Source organism: Schistocerca cancellata, chromosome 2 (assembly GCF_023864275.1).
Source record: "Schistocerca cancellata isolate TAMUIC-IGC-003103 chromosome 2, iqSchCanc2.1, whole genome shotgun sequence".
In the NCBI taxonomy this organism is placed as follows: Eukaryota; Metazoa; Arthropoda; class Insecta; order Orthoptera; family Acrididae; genus Schistocerca; species Schistocerca cancellata.
Window position 1 is genome coordinate 199,847,829 of NC_064627.1, and position 6,677 is coordinate 199,854,505.

Consider the following 6,677-nt stretch of genomic DNA (forward strand, 5'->3'; position numbering starts at 1 on the left):
ACGAGTACTACCGTAATGCCCTTGTGTGCTTGTCATGAAAGCCATTGGGCAAACTGAGCATAAAGTTCCTTAAATAATTTAAAAATAAGGGTTTAATAGCATTTTAGAGGCCGGGTAGGTTTTTTAAGTAATTAACTTAGCATTTTAGAGGCCGGGTAGGTTTTTTAAGAAATTAACTTGATTTATGCGTAACAGCCTTGCGGCCAGCCAGTGAAGTAATACAGTTTTTTTTTTTTTTTCGGCTTTAACACCTGGGTTGCGTCTCGCCAGCTTGGACGTTTCTTGTCAATATGGGAGCAGTATGCATTGTCTTATGACACCAAAGTGTCATTTGCCTTACTCTCCCTAGTATTGTTAGAAGCCGGCCTGGGTGGCCGAGCGGTTCTAGGCGCTACAGTTTGGAACCGAGCGACCGCTACGGTCGCAGGTTCGAATCCTGCCTCGGGCATGGATGTGTGTGATGTCCTTAGGTTAGTTAGGTTTAAGTAGTTCTAAGTTCTAGGTGACTGATGACCTTAGAAATTAAGTCCCATAGTGCTCAGAGCCATTTTTTTTATTGTTAGTAAAAGGAAAATTTAACGTGTTTGTGCACATCCTAGTCGTGAGGTGGCTAATGGACTTTGGATGTTGTTGTTGTTGTGGTCTTCAGTCCTGAGACTGGTTTGATGCAGCGATTACGTGATTCATACTTTGTGCTAATTACATGTTCAATGAAATTACTTGTGAAGCGACGTGCTTGCGTACGTTAACTGATTTTGACAATGATTATTAATGAACTGGATTGTTACTTGTGTATATTATGCATCGCTTGGCTGCACTGCTTTTTCACTGATGTCATATTTTTAATTATGTGCCTGCTGTGCCTATTTATTTAAATTATAATTGTCACCTGATTAATTGTGCTGATGTGGTTAGGTATCTAAGTTATACTTTGTGATTTATCTGCTTGCGCCTTCATGTTTACTTATTAAGATACGATGCTAATGACCTGTTTAGTACGTAAGATATATGTTTACTGCTATGCGTATGGATTGCACATTTACACATTTCTGCTTGTTGTCATAACTATACTTTAATTTGGTATATAGCAATGCTGATGTACAGTGTACGGACATGGAGTGTGGGTTACGATGTGGTATGAGTTACGGATTGTTCGCTTGGCGAAGCCTCGTTATAGAAATTGTGCTGCATCCACTTGTTGACATTCTGTTCACTACTGGTATATTTACTCGCTGTTGCTTGCCTTGCTTACGCTCAGTGCCTTATATTTTTAAGATAAGAAAATGAACTGCTATAATTCGACGAACGACATTAGTACAAGAAACTTCATAGAAGTCACATGAGCTGGAGGTTTTATGAAAGCTGTATAAATGTATGCCAATAGGAAGGAAGCTAACGACATGACATACCAACACAGTTATTACACTGCATTTTTCGTGAGCAATTGAAATAGGAAGTGACACTTGACACAAGAAATGCTCCACATGTTTGCTTCTGTTTGCCATAATTCTTGAAGTGGTGTACACACTGTGAAATATTAGGATCATTCACACTCCGTAATTGTACTTAATTACTGAGAGTTATTCGAACTAAGTCTGTTAGAGGTCATGTATGCATTCTTTGTTTATAATTCATAATGAGTAGAAGATTTTGGTCAGATGGATTACACAGAGGTTGTGTGTTGACAGTGTGTCTTCGGATTGTATGGGATGAGGAGGTTTGCGTTAGGATATTATCTGTACTCGATCGAGGAGACTGACTAGAGGAAAGAGTTGTTATGGATGTGAAATGATACTGGCAATAAGGTTTATATATATCGACGTATTGAAGAGGTATTATGGAGGTATTGAGATTATATGAAGTTGATTGGAGTTATGGTGTATAAGAGGTAAAATAAGTGAGGTGCATATTTTTTTATTGTTGTTGGTCTATATGGAACAAGGAGGATGAAGATAGCAGACTAGAACACTAAAATGGAAGGAAGATTGTCTACACACACTTTGTTAAATCACTAAGCAGTATGTACTTTTTTTTTTGGAGAGAGGAAGTTGCATATCTTGGCACACTGACAGTTGTTCAGCAACCGTACATTTTGATCTGGCTTGGCAAACATTGGTCTTGACATGATGACTATGACGTTAACTTAACTATTATTGACTGTTATACATTGCTGTCACTACTACTTGATACACATGATGAACATGAAATTTTGACAGAAGTGGATTCACACAGTTAACACTATTCAATTACACAGTAGTACTTAATGTGGATGAAAGATGAGTGAGTGTGTTTTGTGTGTTTTCCTTTCCTAATCCTACCCACCTATCTCCTAAATATTATTTTATTTGTTTGTAGTGGCTTGCACTGACACCCATAAATATTACAGGTTTACTGATGTTTGTGTATTTGTAATAGTAATATGACAATTATCTGATATCATTTGTGTGTTTGTTATGATTTGTATGTTTAATGTAAGAGCATTGTAAAAGCATTTGTATGTGCATTCAAACTATTGTTCATGCTTGAACTGTCTGATTAGTGATTGTGAAATTATGGACTGTTACTTGTACTTTTTCTACATGATTGGTGCCAATAGGACATGTTTAATTTCTGCTTATAAACTCGGATGAATAGTGTGATCAGTGATAGTGAATATTATGGACTGCTGTCTGCACCTACTCAACATTGCTGGGTGCCACTGATGGACTGCTTCTACTGAAATGATGTGACCTGTTGGAGTCTGCACCTGTTCCACAATGCTGGGTGCCACTGATGGACTGCTTCTACTGAAATGATGTCACCTGTTGGAGTCTGCACCTACTCCACAACGCTGGGTGCCACAGATGGAGCTACTTCTATGGAAATGTCATTTGTCGGTGTCTGCACCTACTCAACAATGCTGGGTGCCATTGATGAACTGCTTCTACTGAGAAATGTGACTTGTTGCTGTGTGTACCTCTTCAACATTGCTGGGTACCACAAATGGAACTGCTTCTACTGAAATGATGTCACCTGTTGGAGTCTGCACCTACTCCACAATGCTGGGTGCCACAGATGGAGCTACTTCTATGGAAATGTCATTTGTCGGTGTCTGCACCTACTCAACAATGCTGGGTGCCATTGATGAACTGCTTCTACTGAGAAATGTGACTTGTTGCTGTGTGTACCTCTTCAACATTGCTGGGTACCACAAATGGAACTGCTTCTACTGAAATGATGTCACCTGTTGGATTCTGCACCTGTTCCACAATGCTGGGTGCCACTGATGGACTGCTTCTACTGAAATGATGTCACCTGATGGTGTCTGCACCTACTCAACATTGCTGGGTGCTACTGCTGGAACTGTCAACCAATTGTTATGAAAACATTTTATGTGAATATTTGTATAAACTGATTTTTTGTGTATTACTGTTTGTGAAAAGTTATAAGACTCTTACCTGCTCATATTCGTCATTGCTGACGCTATCGATTGAATTATTTAACCACATGATATTTCTGTGAACTATTATGTAAAGTCATATGTATGAAAGAATTTGTATTCCTTACTGTATTTTATATATTAGGCTATTGTAAGGTCAGTGCAAAGCCAAAATTTTATCTAGTTATATGATACTTACGTATTAATATTATCTTTTATTTTTGTCTGTATTTTTTTTTGACGAATTTGGTGGTATTTTCACCACCAATGCTGGCAAAAATACCATCGAATTCTAGCCCGTGGAGGAAGGGCATATGAAAGGTGGCTACACTGAGCCACAGCGCCAGAAATCGCGCCAGAGAGTATTGTTCCGCCGCCTCCACTGGCAGTGATTATTGAGACGTAGCGGCAAGCAGTTCTTGCCGAGAAGTTGTGGTGGACACTGCTTGTAGCTGAAGTCAGAGTGAGATGCGGTAGTGGAGAGTGTTGTTCCATGTTCATGCAGTTATTTGATGGGAGAGATAGCAGATGTTGTTCCAATGGAGATATTGTAATGATCTGAGTGCTTTTCGTCAATATAAATTAAGGTAACTAACTACTGTTCTTTATTTTCTTATTATTTGTGTGTCCTGAATAATGCTTCATTACAGGTTCAGTCAACAAAGCATCTGGCGTGTGTTCTTGTATTAGAGTGTAATTCTGGGTTTCTTGCACAATTATAGTATTTCTAATTTTCTTTTATCACGTCAGTATAAATGATATTTAAAAATTCTTGTCTTGTTGAAGAAGAACCGTGCCAGATGTGCGTTGAGTCATACTACCACATACAGAACAGCTACACTTGTGCTTGTTGTTTCGTAGGTTTTATAGTTGCTGGGGACTTAATTAATTAATTGTATTAACTGAAATTTTCATTTCATTCTTTGTGGTTGTTACATGCAGTCAGATTGCGTACGAAAACTAGTCAGGGCCAGCCGTTTACGACACAGCGTAATCGGACATACAGCGACAGAAAATTAAAAAGTATTTGCATTGCATTCATATATCATTATTATAATTAAGCCCCCATGCACGTGGCGACTGCTGCTTCGGATCGTCCCTTGGAATCTTCTGATTGTAAAAATAGTAGACCGTAGTATTGTTGTAGTAATTTGAGTTTAGTAATTGTAGTCTGTATTGCATGTGTAGATTTGGTAATCGGCATTCTTTTAATGGTATTTTTCAAAATTTAATTTTGTTGTCTTGTATACGCGTTTGTCAATCTAGTGCGATTATTTCAATTGTTCGTTAATCGTGTTTGAGGGAAACATTTCGAGTGAATGGTATTGTTGGAGATAAGTGTCATTGTGTGCAATTTTCATATAGTGACGAGTTTTGTATATTTTGTAAATGATTACGCGATCGATGAAAAAGGCAAAAATGATGGATAGTGAGAATGACGAAATTGTTAACATGGCGAACTCGCCAACACAGGAGAACAGTGTGATGAATAATGAAGTGGAAAACAATGTAATAAGTCGGGAAAATAGTCCGGAACCATTTCAAAATTTTTCTCAATCAGAAATTTCACAGAATACGAGATCAACGATAGAAGATTCTGAAATTGTATCGAACACAGATAGCTTTATGGCTATGCAGAAGGAAGTTAGTTTTGCGGGAAATGTTAGGGGCGAAAAGAATTTCGAACAAGTTAATATGGAGCAGTTGATGAGTGCAATATTAAATTTTCGCTCCGAATTTAAAACAGAGATGGGAACAATGGAAACACGGTTTAGATCTGAATTAAAAACACAGATGGGAACAATGGAAACACGGTTAGACTCACTTGGATCACAGTTAGGATCTGAATTAAAAACAGAGATGGGAACTTTGGAAACACGGTTATATTCACGAATAGGGACATGTTTCAAAAATATGAAAGATGAATTAAAGAAAGAAATCAGAGAAGTACAACCGATTTTGAATGCTCACAATAATAGATTAGTTGCAGTAGAGATTAGACAAAGGGAACAGGATAGAGAACAGGAAGAAAGAGATCGCGTGATAGTACAGAAATTTTCAGAGTTAAATTTACAACGTGCAAAAGATAAGGAAGAAATATTTGAGAGAATCGAGGAATCCGTACCAGATGACAGATTAAATAACCTAACACAACAGTATGAACAGTTAACTACTAAATGTGTTAATACTGAAACCCGAGTCGCGACACTTACGGAAGACGTAAATAAACAGAAAGAACAAATAGGTGACTTATCGGAAAGAGTGGAGGAAATTTCAGATAAATTGACAAATCTTAGTTTGAATGGGGACAGAGATTCAGATGACACAGCTCCATTGCCATTTTCAGAAACCGAAGTGTACCAGAGCATAAATAAACATGTTGAAAATCAGGGAAAATTTAATGAACGCGTTAAAAAGGAAGTGGAGGCATTACGAAAGCAAGTCAAACAAATTGAAGGCGAAACCGTGGGAAAAGACAGCAGAAGGAATTTAGAATCACAGATAGCAGAGGGGTTTGAAGAAAGTAATTTGTTTCATTTACGAAAACTAGTCAGGGCCAGCCGTTTACGACACAGCGTAATCGGACATACAGCGACAGAAAATTAAAAAGTATTTGCATTGCATTCATATATCATTATTATAATTAAGCCCCCATGCAAGCTCTCCATGCTACTCTACCCTGTGCAAGCTTCTTCATCTCCCAGTACCTACTGCAGCCTACATCCTTTTGAATATGCTTAGTGTACTCATATCTTGGTCTCCCTCTACGATTTTTACCCTCCACGCTGCCCTTCAATGCTAAATTGGTGATCCCTTGATGCCTCAGAACATGTCCTACCAACCGATCCCTTCTAGTCAAGTTGTGCCACAAACTCCTCTTCTCCCCAATTCTGTTCAATACCTCCACATTAGCTATGTGATCTACCCATCTAATCTTCAGCACTCTTCTGTAGCACCACATTTCGAAAGCTTCTATTCTCTTCTTGTCCAAACTATTTATCGTCCATGTTTCACTTACATACTTTCAGAAACGACTTCTTGACACTTAAATCTATACTCGATGTTAACAAATTTCTCTTCTTCAGAAACGCTTTGCTTGCCATTGCCAGTCTACATTTTATATCCTCTCTACTTCGACCATCATCAGTTATTTTGCTCCCCAAATAGAAAAACTCCTTTACTATTTTAAGTGTATCATTTCCTAATCTAATTCCCTCAGCATCGCCCGACTTAATTCGACTACATTCCATTATCCTCG

General features: G+C 38.1%; 1 non-coding gene across 1 annotated transcript; it reads left to right on the forward strand.

Annotated features, from left to right (window-relative positions):
- Nucleotides 1-364: 364 nt before the first annotated feature.
- On the forward strand, nt 365-448 carry Trnap-ugg (transfer RNA proline (anticodon UGG)). Its single transcript has one exon. It is a non-coding gene; the product is annotated as a tRNA-Pro (tRNA).
- Nucleotides 449-6,677: the final 6,229 nt, after the last annotated feature.